Here is a 14,270-nt window from a genome sequence, read left to right as displayed (position 1 = left end):
ATGCTAAAGTGGGGAGGCGTGAGTGCTCTGGGCTCCGTAACTTAGGTGCATCTTCGGGAACTATTGCTTATTTCTAATGAGGAGACTAAGGAGACCCTGTTTTCTGAGGAGAGCCGTTCATCAGCCAGGAACCTTCTATCATGGAAGAATTAAATAAGTCTCATTTTGTGGAATACTGAATGGGGCATACTGTCTGTTCTCTGCTACTTAATATCTTAAGCAGGTTCATTTCAAGGAATGCCAAAGATGGCCAGCAAACCACCAGAAGCTAGGAGAGAGGCATGGAACACATTCTCTCTCACCGTCTCAGAGGGCAACAACCCAACCCTGCCCACACCTTCATCCAGAACTTCTAGCCTCCAAAACACAGACAATATGAGTACAGAGTCACTGACCAGCCTGAAGTTAATTCACCCTGGAATTTTCTGTTTCCTGAACCAATGTGTGTGTGTGTGTGTGTGTGTGTGTGTGTGTGTGTGTGTGTATTTTTTTTTTTCCTTAATCTAATTTGATTGAGTTTCTGGCACTTGCTATGGAAGATTCCTCACAAATACTCTGTCAACTTACAGAGCATGAGGGATGGGGACCAGGATGGTGATAGAACTAAAACTTGTTACCTAGGAAAGATTGAAGGAGGCTGGGGCTATTTTACCAGCAGAATGACCACTTGCAGAAAGGAAGGAAAGGAAGAGTAAGGCTATTTTCACAGAAGCTCCTTGAGAGCAGGAAAGTTTCTATGTGCCTCTCACTGTGCCCAGTGCCTGTCAGATAGTAGCAGCTCTATAAATGTTTGATGAACAGGGGCGCCTGGGTGGCTCAGTCGGTTAAGCGTCCGAATTCAGCTCAGGTCATGATCTCGCGGTCTGTGAGTTCGAGCCCCGCGTCAGGCTCTGGGCTGATGGCTTGGAGCCTGGAGCCTGCTTCCGATTCTGTGTCTCCCTCTGTTTCTGCCCCTCCCCCATTCATGCTCGGTCTCTCTCTCTCTCTCTCTCTGTCTCAAAAATAAATAAACGTTAAAAAAAAAATAAAAAAAATGTTTGATGAACAAATGCAATGAAAATCTCAAGCATCCTGAGTGATAAGCAATAGAACACGGTTGACAAAAAGAAGTTGGCGCAAAGGTTATTCCAAGAATATTACATAAACCAAGTGATTGCAGGGCTTCCCAGAGAACCTGACTGAAACAAGCAGCCAGACCATAATCGAAACCGTGCGCACAACCAGATGTGAGGACTCGGCAGCCGCTGCCCTGAATACTGCGCCTCACACTCTGGGCTACAGGTGTCACTTGTCACCAAGGACAGAGAAGTGTTCTACAGACACTTCGCAGCTCACGGTGGGTTTGCCCATACACTGTGGTCCACAAAAGCAAATATTCACAATGTCTTCAGGGACTGGGCTACATGGGGGGTACTTCTGCTGCCAGTGATTCCAACAAGGAGGACGGCTTTCAAGGAAACAGTAACATCGATTACATGCTTGCTTTGTGCTGGGCTCCATGTAAGACATTCCTCTTCCCATTTAGTCATTCCGGCAACTCGAGAGACGCTATGATATGCGCACAATGTGTCAGGCACTGTGGGATCGTATGTGTATGGGACGTTTAACAGCTGTGTGTCTTTGGTCAAGTTCCTTACCTCCTCTGTGCCTCAGTCTCCCAGTCTATAAAGTGGCAATGATTTTTAAATGACCTACTTTACAGATTCTTAGGAGGATTTCTTATCTTATCTTGCTCAACTAATGTATATAAAGTAGCTAGAAAGATGCTAGGCATATAATACCCCCATCCCAATTCTACAAGGCTGATGTGCCATTTTGTGATGCGGACACCGAAGTGTAACCTGTGCGTGATGACACAGAGTGGTTGAGTCCGCATTGGAACAGAAGTACATCTGACTCCAGAGCCTGAAATCCTAGACATTCACAAAATTGACAGTAGAAGCAAACTATGTTGAAGTGCTTCAGTTATACCTACGGTATAAAAGCACAGAGAGTTGGGGGCAACAAAGAAATTATCAGAGTTTTCAAAACATATTTTCTGCTTAGTTTTGCACACCTGTTCACCAAGTTCTTAGGAACTTCAGTAGTATTTTTAAATTTTTTTTAAAGTTCATTTATTTATTTTGAGAAAGAGAGAAAGAGAGTCAGAGAGGGAGATAGAGAATCCCAAGCAGGTTCAGTGCAGTCAGTTCAGAGCCCAGTGGAGGGCTAGACTCATGAAGCGTGGAATCATGACCCCAGCCGAAATCAAGAGTGGGACACTTGACCGACTGAGTCACCCAGGTACCCCTGGAACTTCAGTAGTTTTAAGTATTTCTTTCATATACGATCAATTTTAAAAAGCCCATAAAGGCAGGGGCACCTGAGTGGTTCAGTCCGTTAAGCATCCGATTCTTCGTTTTAGCTCAGGTCATGATATCGTGGTTTCCTGAGTTCCAGCCCCCCTCACTCCACCCTCTGACTTGGGCTCGAAATGGCGACACAGAGCCTGCTTGGGATTCTCTCTCTTCTCCCTCTCTCTCTGCCCCTCCCCCGCTCTGCTGTCTCTGTCTCTCTCTAAATACATAAACTCAAAATTGTTTTAGGGGCACGTGGGTGGCTCAGTTAAGCATCCAACTTCGGCTCAGGTCATGATCTCATGGTTTGTGGGTTCAGGCCCCGCATCGGGCTCTGTGCTGAGAGCTCAGAACCTGGAACCTGCTTTGGATTCTGTGTCTCCCTCTCTCTCTGCCCCTCCTGTCCCAATCAAAAATAAATAAACATTAAAAATTTTTAAAAAGTTTTAAAGCTCATAAAGGTCAATAAAAGTAATCAATTTGCAAGTTGCTTGGAGGCTGAACGCAATGTCTGAGCTGGAGAGGCAGAAATGCTCTTCACCCAGGTATGTGCTTTGGTGCAGCAGAATCGCGTTGGACCCTGTCTAGATTGGTGACAAGTCAGCTTCGGCCAGTGCTGCCCATCCCACTGGGAACGTGAAGAACATTATTGCCTTTCTTCCCAGAAAAATGTGTATAAAATTTCAGAGGGTTCATAGGCCACTAGACCCCATTTCTGAATTCCAGGTGAAGAACCCTTCTTGATCAGTGGCTCCAAACCTTTTAAAAAGCCTGCAGTCAGGGTGCCTGGCTGGCCTTAGTCAGTGGAGCATGATCTTGGGGTTGTGAATTCAAGCCCCACCTTGGGTGTAGAGATTATAAATAAATAAATAAATAGCCTGCTGTCATTTTTTTAGTGCAGCAAAAAAACACCATAATCCACCTGTACCACCTCCCAGTGGTCCAGAAGGAATCGAATATCTGCTTGCTACTATGTAAACTTGCGTGGACACCACATTTTTTTCATCCAGCAAATACTTATGGAGTGTCCACCATGCATTTGGGCATCATTTCTAGAAGCTGGTGATATAGATGTGAACAAGAAGAACAAGGCCCTTGTTCTCAGGGAGATTCCAGGGATGAGACTGACAATGAACATAAAAGGCAAGGTATGAAACGAAATAGGATAAGGTGACCAGGAGTGACTGGTGGGTGGCTATTTTAATCAGGTGAGCAGGGAAGCTATCCCTGAGGAGTCATTGGGGCTGATATCTGAGTGCCCACACAGAGCCAACTGTGTGGAAAATTAAGAAGCTGCATTCCAAGGCAGAAGAAATAACAAGTGCAAAGGCCCAAAGTAGGTCATGAAGTTGGCCTTACTGGAATAAGGAGCAATAGAGACAGGACGGGAGTAGCTGGCACATAGTCAGTTAACACTGCATTTGAGGCCTCAGTAACTGTGACACTGCACTAAGTCTAGATTCTGGGTGTCAAATGTGAATAAGCATCAGTAATTACTTAGTAACTAAGGGGTTTTTAGGAAGAGACTCTGTGTGTAATCATGAAAATCTAGAAAACCAGCACTTTTTTTTTCAATTATTAAATACCGTAACAGGAAGACCTATGGGCTACAGATCAAGTTTTAGGAATTGCTGAGCTAGATGGCTTCTGGTGGGCTCAAAACCACCCCTATTGGGGGGAAGCTCAGACCCGTCAACCTCTGAGACCCCCCACTTCAATGCCTACTTTTACTTCAACCCTCAAATATTCAACATGTCTGAATGATTTCCAAATATGTACCTACCTACTTTGGGAGAAAAGGCCAAGTCCCATGTGTCCAGCAGAGATCATTCCAGTTTGGGAGCAAAAATAAAAGTAATTACAGTTCTGACTATAAGTCAAAGCTCCGAAAGGACTTCCTACAAGTACTTTAGAAAGGTGAAGGTTTTTCTTTTCTTCTTTTTAATTTTTTTAAATGTTTATTTATTTTTGAGAGGCAGAGCGTGAGCAGGGGAGGGGCAGAGAGAGAGAGAGACACACACACACACACACAGAATCTGAAGCAGGCTCCAGGCTCTGAGCTGTCAGCACAGAATCTGACATGGGGTTTGAACTCATGAACCATAAGATCATGACCTGAGCTGAGGTCGGACGGTTAACTGAGTAAACCACCCAGGTGTCCCAAGGTTAAGGTTTTTCTAAAGAGATTGTGCCCCCACAGGAGAGAGAGACAGAGAGAGAGAGAGAGAGAGAAATAGGAACTTAACTGGAGAAAACATCTGCCGAAGTTTTTGCCCTGCCTCAGAATTTCAGGAATGTCACTGTGATGGATTCCTCTTAGCACAGACGAAATCAAGGGCAGTGGATGGTGGAGAATTCTATCACCCAGAGCAGCAGCCATTTCACTGCAATTTAAGCAAAACATCAAGGGAGCAGTGAGTCCCTGAAGGTTCTTGTTATAAAGTAATGCCAAAAGCTGGTTGCACTTAACTTTGAGTAGCTCTGCATTTTTAACCTGTATGGAAAGAACACAGAGATCTTTTCAGGTTATTATTTAGTTCATGGAGAAATTTAATAAATGAAACACATTAGCTTGATATCAAAGGAAGAAGAACTGAAGATCTGCCCCATCATCACTGCATCAAGGCTGCAGGACGGAACTGAATGGAATAGTATCTATTACGCATTTGGAAACATATGGCGAGATTAAAGGGTTAGCTCCAGAGAACGTTACTGCAGTTTTTATATTTTGTGTTTGACAAAGGGCTTTCAAACATTTTACTTGATCCTCATAATAACGCTTATAATTAGCATGTTAGGATTCTTGTAGGCTATAAATGAAAGACACATATCTTAAGTACATGTAAGCATGAAAGAGAATGTATTGGCTTATGTAAAATGTGCTACGTTCAGGCCTGTCTAGGTCCAGAGACCAAACAACCTCTCTCTACCTCTCTCATTAGTCTCTTTCATTCTCTCTTGCCCCTTTCCTCTCTGTATCTTGGCTTCATTTTTCCAACATGTCAGCAGCATCTTCTCTTATTGTAGACGGCTTCGTACAAACAGCTAAAGCTTACATCATCCTTGTAGGTTGCAATTCCAGATGAAGCAGAAATCAGACCATGTGTAGAGATTTTTGTGGCCCTGCTTAGGCCATGTACCCATCCCTTGAACTAATCTCTATGAAGAATGGAGCTAAGGCTACTCCAGTGGCCAGCCAGTGGTTTTGACTGAAAGCCCAGCCACAGCCACATGGAATCAGGGTTGGGGCTCCTATCTCAGCAGTGGAATGAAGAGGAGTGTTAAGCCGACAAAAGATGCAAATAGTCAATGTCAATATTGTTAGCTCCATTTTGCAGATTAAGGAATTTTAACCGTGGACTTGACCAAATTAAAAAAGTCTGCCAATCATGGCCTCAAATTTCTTTACCAGAAGATTAAATCTTCCATTCCATGAGATAGATGAGGTTTAAAGTGCACAGTAACACAGTGAGTTAAACCCACATGAAAGCAAAAATGTTATAAGATCGTTCTCTGAGAGTCAGTCTTATTTAAGGAGATGAGCACAGTGTATATATAAAGGAGGAAGGAGAAATGCAGAAAGGAGAGTTATTTGAGTCCTTGTCATTTCCCCTCTAGACTGCAGACTTCTTGAAGAAAGAATCTGTGACTTCCCTCCTTTATCCCCTGCAGGGCTTGGCAAATGATAGCAAATAGCAGTAAATGTGAGCTGAATAAAGAGAAATAAATTAACACCCTTTGCTTGTCCTCATTTTCTCGGTAAACTGATGTGAGTTCAATATATCACCTTTAATGCTATGTCCATCTGAGAGACAAGACTGACCTTCTGCATTGGCAGCAACTGAGCAGAGGATTTGACAGGGATTTGAAAGCAGTGCACATAACCTGGAATCATGAATTTACAGATTAGAGCTGAGTTTTAAATAGCATATGATTCAACTCTTCTAATTTTATATATCAAAGAATGGATGCCATAAAATGCATAGCAAGCCCTAAGTGTTCTGTGGGGGGAAGCAGTAGAGGTATGTAGGCTACTGTCCTTGGTTCTGAACCACTACTCCCCGCAGAGTCTCTTTTCGTGATGTCGGACAGTTGCAATCCTGCCCACTCTCTCCTGCTGCAGTGGGTTTTCCTGTATTTTTATTTTCAAGATGGATGGGGGGAAAGATATGTTATTTACTACCTCAGAGAAAACAGAAGTGAGCCTTGCATCAGAAACTTTTGATCGTTCTCTCATATGTCTGACATTTACCCTTTCCTCCCCAGGATTTGCTTATGCTGTCCAAAGAAGTGAATCGATTTGCCCCAAGTTTCCAAATGAACCAGAGGTCCCAGGTTTCCTAATTCCTCGTCTGGTGCATCCTTCCCTCCTCTGCCCTCCCTCACATACCTTACTGTGTCACTGATATTTGAAAATTCCATTCTAAGAGTCTTAAGGCCAAGGCATGGCCACCCCTCTTAGATGCCTGTGTATTTGTTGTCTGGATCTGCATAATAAATCAGCCCCAAACTAAGGGACCTAAAATCAATATGTACTATTTAACAGTTCCTGTGAGTTGGGAATTCAGAAGGAGATGAGCTGAGAAGTTCTGGCTCAGCCTCTCTCATGCGGTTGCAGTAAAGGTATCAGCCCAAGCTTCAGTCAACTGGAGGATTGTTTGGGGCCAGGACCGTTGGCAAGGTGGTTCATCACATGGCAGGCGAGCTGGTGCTGGTGGTGGGTGGAAAGCCTCAGCTCACTATGTGGGCCTCTCCACAGTCGAGTATCTTAAAATGTAGCAGCTGACTTCCCCCGGAATGGCCACTCCAAGAGACTAAGGTAGAAATGGCAATGTCTTTTATGACTTAGCCTCTAAAGTCATACACTATCACTTGCATCAGCCCAGCAAACTAAGCTGGCACAAGAGTGTGAATACCAGGAGGCACGGACCATTGAGGGCCATCTTTGAGGCTGGCTCCCACAGCCTCTTGTGTGCATTCTCACAGCACTTGAACCACTGTATTCTAATTACATTTTAGGGGCGCCTGGGTGGCTCAGTCGATTAAGCGTCCGACTTTGGCTCAGGTCACAATCTCATGATTCGTGGATTCAAGCCCTGCATCTGGCTCTGTACTGATAGCTCAGAGCCTGGCGCCTGCTTCAGATTCTGTGTCTCCCTCTTTCTCTGCTCCTCCCCTGCTCTCATACTCTCTCTCTCTCTCTTAAAAAATAAACATTTAGGGAAATTACATTTTATTCGCACTATGCTGTGGCAGATACAGTTATCTGCCTACCAACAGCCATTATCCCCATTCTCCTTGCTAATAGAATCCTGATTTTGTGCAGGTATTGGAAAGCACTTTTTCCAGGCATCAGCAAACTGTGGTCCATGGCCTGTTTTGTGCAACCCTGAGCTCAGAATAGTTTTAACATTTTTAAAGGTTATAAAAATTAAAAGAAGAATGTACAACATAGATCATATTGTACACAAAGCCTAAAATACTTGCTACACGGTACTTTACCAAAAATGTATGCTAAGCCCTGGTCTAAGTTACCCATGGTAACCCCATTCCCAACTTTTCTCTGCAGAGTTTAAATCAGGCAGGTCCCAATTTTGACATGAAGGGTACAAAAAAAAGGTACTGGACATTGGGGGGCTTCTGGAAATAATTTTGCTCCCTCATAAGAATGGATACATGAGAGGAGATCCCTTACACCTTTCATCCATCCTGCCTTGAGGGCTATCTGGTGAGAATGGCTCTGTGACAGCCATTTTGCCACCATGAGGGGTAAGCCAAAAGTGTTCTGGAGAAGCTGACCCAGGCACCTGACATTGTTGAACTGTTCACTTGACTAATCCCAAAACAGTCTACTCCCAGAGTTTTGTTACATGAGAAACGTGCAACTATCTTTAAGGCCTTCTTTGGGAATTTTGTCACTTGTAACTGAGAACATTCTAAATTATATATACCCCCCTCTAGACTGAGGTTTTTTTTAATGTTAATTTTTGAGAGAGAGAGAGAGAGAGAGAGAGAGAGAGAGAGAGAGAGAGAATGAGCAGGGAGAAGCAGAGAGAGAGGGAGACACAGAATCTGAAGCAGGCTCCAGGCTGTGAGCTTTCAGCACAGAGGCCCAACGCGGGGATTGAACCCATGAGCCGTGAGATCATGACCTGAGCTGAAGTCAGCTGCTTAACTGACTGGGCCACCCAGGTGCCCCTCTAGACTGAGTTTTGAGGGGTCAAAAGTCTATGATTCTCACAGAATCCCTATTTCTACTCTCAGATCTGCCATAGAATAAAGCCTTAAGTATTGGTGGTTGTCTATGTCATAGTTTCTCTACTCCAGCACTATTGACATTTGGGGCCAGATAACTTCTTGTCTTAGGGGGCCTGTCCTGTGCGTTGTAGGGGGATGTTCAGCAGCATCCCTTGCCTTCACCCACTAGATGTTGCTTACACGCCTTCCTCCACGTTGCGATAAACAAAAATGTTCCCAAACATTTTCAAATGTTCCCTGAGGGACAAAAATCACTTCTGGGTTGAGAACCACTAGTCTAATTCTTATATCCTGATTCTTAGGATATTAATTTCTAGTGCAGATTACTTATTATGCAAAACTTCAGGTTCATCATGGGGTCCAGTCAAACTGTAGTCAAGGCAGAGAGGCCTTGAGGACAGTGAGACCCTGAGAAGGCTACATGGGATCCCAAGGACAAAGGAAGAGGAGGAAGGTGGCCACCCTAGAAATCTCAGCTGGGTCTGAAGCTGGCAGGGATAAACATGACCACCCTCCTCTTCTGGTCCTTTTTGGTATGGAGAAGTTATCGGAGCATAATGAGAAAAGTTTCTTTGACTGTGTCTTAGGCAAAACATTCCTGGGGACCACAGAGAGCCAGATGACAATGAAGAAAAGAAAGAAATGTGATCTTGCCAGTGGTACCCAGAGAGCTCAGGGAGGCTGTAGCCCTTTGGGGCAGAGTTTGATAAAGGAAAGGGTGGGATGAGAAGATAGCACATAAAGGTTGGAAACCCACAACCCAATGCTGAGAAAACTGTATGAATGTATCAGGGTGGTTCTCTGTACCGTGCCTGTCTCTTTTGAAAATACAACAGAAAAGTTTCCATCAAACTGTTTTCTGTCAAATGCTGGCCCCTGACAGATTGTGGCATATGGTGGTTTGCCTTTTAAGTCACTGGGGTTTTCTCGCTCAACTTCACCAAACGGTGGCTGTAATTATGGCAGTAAATGCCTCTCAAATGACAGCTTTTTTCCCTCCTTAGAAGAGTGAGCGTTTTAACAAGGATGTCAAGTAGACCACAAAGAACTATGTGCTGCAGGGCTTTTCTTGGTAGAGAGGCTAGAGAATGCCGTTCATCACTCAGAAAGGACGCTGATTTCCTCAAAAGGGCTGCGGCAAAGACGTGAAAGGCTGGAGCTCCGATCCAGACTCGCCCCGTGCTAAGCTCTGTGACCTTCCTCAGGCAGCGCCCTTCGCCTCTCTGAGCCCTCGTTTTCCCAGCTTGGAGCTGGCAGGATCACAAAAGGTCATCTACAAGAAAGAGCCTCCTTAACTGCCCCAGGATCCGCAACTCCCATCTCTCTGTGAGGGGTCAACAGTCTACTGCCGGCTTATGGAGGGCTCGTGCTATGTGTTCATGCGCCCATCAGGGGCCTTTAGGTATTGGGTTAATGCACATCCGATCCTCAATCTCTTGCTTAAAGTTCTTCCAGGACCCCCCTTGTCCCAGCCATAACTTGGATGGCAGGGACCGCGACAATCCAGCCCTCCTCATGCTCAGCCTCCGATCATGGTGCTTTGCGTGTTCCGTCTAGGCTGGGGCCATCCCACAGTGCCTGCCGTGTGCTGCATACACGACTTCCTCTGGCTTCCAAGACCTGAGGCATGAGCACCTTTGGCGCAGAAAATTCTCCCTCTTCCCCAGCTCCTGAGTTGACTAAATCCTACTTTTTCTTCGAGTCCCAGTTTGAAATTCACTTCCCTTGTGTTGTGGGCTAAATTGTGTCCCCTTTCAGATCCGTACGTAGAAGCCCTAACCCCCAGTACCTCCGAATGTGTTTGGAGACAGGGCTTTGAAATGGATAATTCAAGGGGCGCCTGGGCAGCTCAGTCGGTTAAGTGCGTCTAACTTCGGCTCAGGTCATGATCTCACAGTTTGTGAGTTCGAGCCCCACATCAGGCTCTGTGCTGACAGCTCAGAGCCTGGAACCCACTGCAGATTTTGTGTCTCCCTCTCTCCCTGCCCCTCCCACGCTCGTACTCTGTCCCTCTGTCAAAAAATAAATCGACATTTGAAAAGAACATTTATCATATGGACTTATCTCCTTTTTACATTCTAGCTCCCCCCCTTTTTTGTGTGCGAGGGGAGAGAAACAAGAACGTTACTTTAATTCAACATCAACAATGACCTTGTGTAACAGCACAGGAAAGAGGTAGTGGAGACAAGACACTCAGGCTTCCTGTTCCCTAACCAGCCTTGACTTGAACGGCAGGGCCCCAGCAACCTGGTGGCACCGCACCTAGCCTCTCGATGGAGGGGGAAGGGGCAGGGAAGTGGAAATCTGAGGCTCAAAACTTAGAGAAGGGCTGATGGTAAGCCTGAGGAGAGGCTGCGTGGCTGTGGGCAGGGCCCTCGCACAGGTCTTTGTCCGTGAACATGCCCCTGGCCCTGCAGAGCATGGAGTCCTCGGCAGCGCCATGGGGGTGCCCTTCGGACAGGATGCCCATTACAGCTGGAATGATGCACTGGCAGGCGTCCAGCACGTTACCACACCATCTCTGGGAGGTACTGGTGGATGAACATGAGGCCATGTTGTCATCCCAGTTAGAAACTGCTGGCAAGCGTCTTTGATCTCACTGATGCTTGTGTCCTTCTCCACCACCAGGAAATTAGGATGACGGCTCTTGTTAAGCTCCTCTGTGCCGCCCAGCAGGAGGCCAATCACCATGTCCTCCTCGCCACTCACTGCAATTAGCTCCTTCCAATTAGTACTTGCCGCACTCACACTCGCAGGTGGGTAGAGCTCAGCTGCTACAGCCTCTATGTTCTGTCGTCCTTTTAAGGTGGGTGGGTTTCTGTTGGTTGATGAAATGTCTTGAGGAGTAGATAGATGACTGAAGGTCTTGAGGTCAGGGATCACGTGTCTCTGCATCATCAAGACCGACCTGATTGCCCAGGTGCATATAGGAGACATGGAGTATGTTTTCCATAGGTGGATGGAAATGCATGAAAAAATATCCTGTCAGTTTTCCAGATGATTTAGGCAAATGAAAATGCTCATTGAAGACCAGGCACGGATTTAGAGCTGCGTTTTTCTTGGAGGTTTACCTAAATTCCCTAACTTCTAATCAAAGTATCTACACCTCACTGGACCTATGATGTCATAGTCCTAGAACTGTTAGTAGTGAAAGGAAATTTTCTGGCGGGTTTTCCATTATGTATCTTGGTTCTGTGTCTCACCATTTCTGTATCACACTCCCCACAGGAGTCAGGATGGGGAAGATAGAAGAGATAAGAAAGATTCTTTGAGTAATTAGGAATCCACAATTAGGAAACTGTCAAGTAACTAAAGTTGGTACCTCCTACAAGCTCAATCCATTTATACTATTTCCATAGGAAAGCAGCTCGTCACCATTTTCCATGTAACCATCAATCATAGTGCACACTGACAGAGTTTAAAGGCGTAAGTCCGAAATTAGAGAAGTTCTTTTAAAAAGTGGAATATCAGGGGGCGCCTGGGTGGCTCAGTCGGTTGGGCAGCCGACTTCGCTCAGGTCATGATCTCGTAGTCCGTGAGTTTGAGCCCCGCGTCGGGCTCTGGGCTGACAGCTCAGAGCCTGGAGCCTGTTTCAGATTCTGTGTCTCCCTCTCTCTGACCCTCCCCCGTTCATGCTCTGTCTCTCTCTGTCTCAAAAATAAATAAACATTAAAAAAAAAAAGACAACTACCATAACGTTATGGCACCTAAAAGAGTCAACATTACCTCCTCAATATCATCAATTAAAAAAAAAAAAAGTGGAATATCAGGGGCGCCTGGATGGCTCAGTTGGCTCAGCATCTGATTTCAGCTCAGGTCATGATCTCACGGCGCGTGCATCTGAGCCCCGCGTCAGGCTCTGTGCTGACAGCTCAGAGCCAGGATCCTGCTTCAGATTCTGCCTCTCTCTTTGCCCCTCCCCTGCTTGCACTCTGTCTCTCTCAAAAATAAATTAAAAAAAAAATTTTTTTTCCAGTGGAATACCAATTCGTGCTTTTAGTAATTGAAATTACCCAGTAATACCCAGGCTAGCTCAGTTTTTTTTTGGTATTTGGATAGCAAACAACTGAAAGCCATGACAGCTAGAGGGAACAATTAAAGGGGAAAAGAAAATTAAGAGCTCACAAATACATTCAGTTTTCTCAACTTTGTCAGCCAAGTGTTCCCTTTAATTACTATTGATTTTCATAATAGTTTATTAACCCAATATGCCAATTCAAGTTTGTCACAGATTATTGTGCATGTAGGAGAATCCATTGTACGGCATTGGAGGGGAGGAGAGGCCAAGTGTTTTGGGAAATAAACGCATCTCCTTAAACATTTGTATCTGATTTTTAAAATTGTTTTGCTGGGGCAGAACTTTATTTTATTTTAACTGAATACATCAGTCATCCTGACAGCGTTTTAGCTCCAAGCATTAGCTTCTGAAGTATTATACCCAGAGAAATGGAAGACAGAACTGATTTGATAAATCAAGTCAATAAAACCAGCTTATAAGTTTCATTATTAAAACTTTATAAATGCAGCACAGGACTTGTATAGAGCTGAGAGAATCAAGATTCTTTTTTTTTTTGCCATTTAGGACCATTCTCGAACCTCAGTTTCCTCATGCATTAAAATGGGGCTTTGTGATCTCTACCTCACTCTACCGTCCAGAATTGGCATGGGGCCCAAGTGAGATCGTAGAAGGGCTTCTTAAAGTTTAGTGTACACCACAAGTTAAGGCATTACAGGCTTCTGTGTGTACCAGAAAGTATCTGTGAAGAACATAGAAGCCTCTTACAGTAAATGCCTGGAACCAGAACTTCCCAAGATTTACCAATCCTGGTTAATAAAATAGAAATTAAACACCAATTACCATGGGAGGGAAAGTGGATTAATGTGGTGGCACTTTACCTGAATATTAATTATGAGTTGGGAGATTCCATTACCAGGCTCAGGCAGGTCATGCTTTATTGGTTCGTCAATAAGAAGCTCACGCTAATGGGCTGGCATAAAACATCCTCTGAGGAATCAACCCTGGCTTTCCAGCCAGAGACCATAAACTCAAAATAATTTACATGGCACAAAATCTATTTCCTTCCAGTCTGTAAAATGGTAATGAGAAACACCAGGCTGGGCAGAAAAATGAGGATTTAAAAGGTCATGGATGTTTCTGTCTTCCTTTTCTTTGTTAGGGTCAAAGCTACTGATACCTGTCAGGCCTAGAATTCCCTAGAAGGCAAAAAAGTAAAAAGGTGTGGGTTTGCATAGGGCCTCTGAGGCAGGGCAGTAGGTACATGGTACCCGAGTTTGCCAGCCTGTGGCTCAGTTTCACTCCCAGGTCATGTTGACTCTGACCTTCTAAGGCAGGACTTGACTCACCATGTCACGGTATGTTTTTGTACCCTGGCCTCCTCATGGAAGCCACTGCCATCAGCTGTGTGAGGATGGCTTTCAGACCCTGCTTCCTCCCCAGCGCCCTTAGTGAACATTGACCACTGTGCCAACAATGGGCTCGTGTCCCTCAGCACCCCCGCTCCTGTGCTGTCCCACATTCCAGCATCAGTCAATGAGGAAAAGTCCCTACACTCATGAACCTGGTCCCTGGGTCCCAAAGTATCCTGCTGGTGCACAGAGTCTTAGAAGCTCTTTCAGGAACTTCTTGGGCTCTGAGTTGTCTCCTCTCTTCCCTGA

General features: G+C 45.1%; 1 pseudogene; it reads right to left on the bottom strand.

Annotated features, from left to right (window-relative positions):
• Positions 1–10,905: 10,905 nt before the first annotated feature.
• Positions 10,906–11,489, bottom strand: LOC125153091 (V-type proton ATPase subunit F-like; annotated as a pseudogene).
• Between the last annotated feature and the right edge of the window lie 2,781 nt (positions 11,490–14,270).

Source organism: Prionailurus viverrinus, chromosome A2 (assembly GCF_022837055.1).
Source record: "Prionailurus viverrinus isolate Anna chromosome A2, UM_Priviv_1.0, whole genome shotgun sequence".
Lineage (NCBI taxonomy): Eukaryota > Metazoa > Chordata > Mammalia > Carnivora > Felidae > Prionailurus > Prionailurus viverrinus.
The sequence above is the reverse complement of the archived record's forward strand: the minus strand, read 5'-3'. Positions and strand labels throughout refer to the sequence as shown.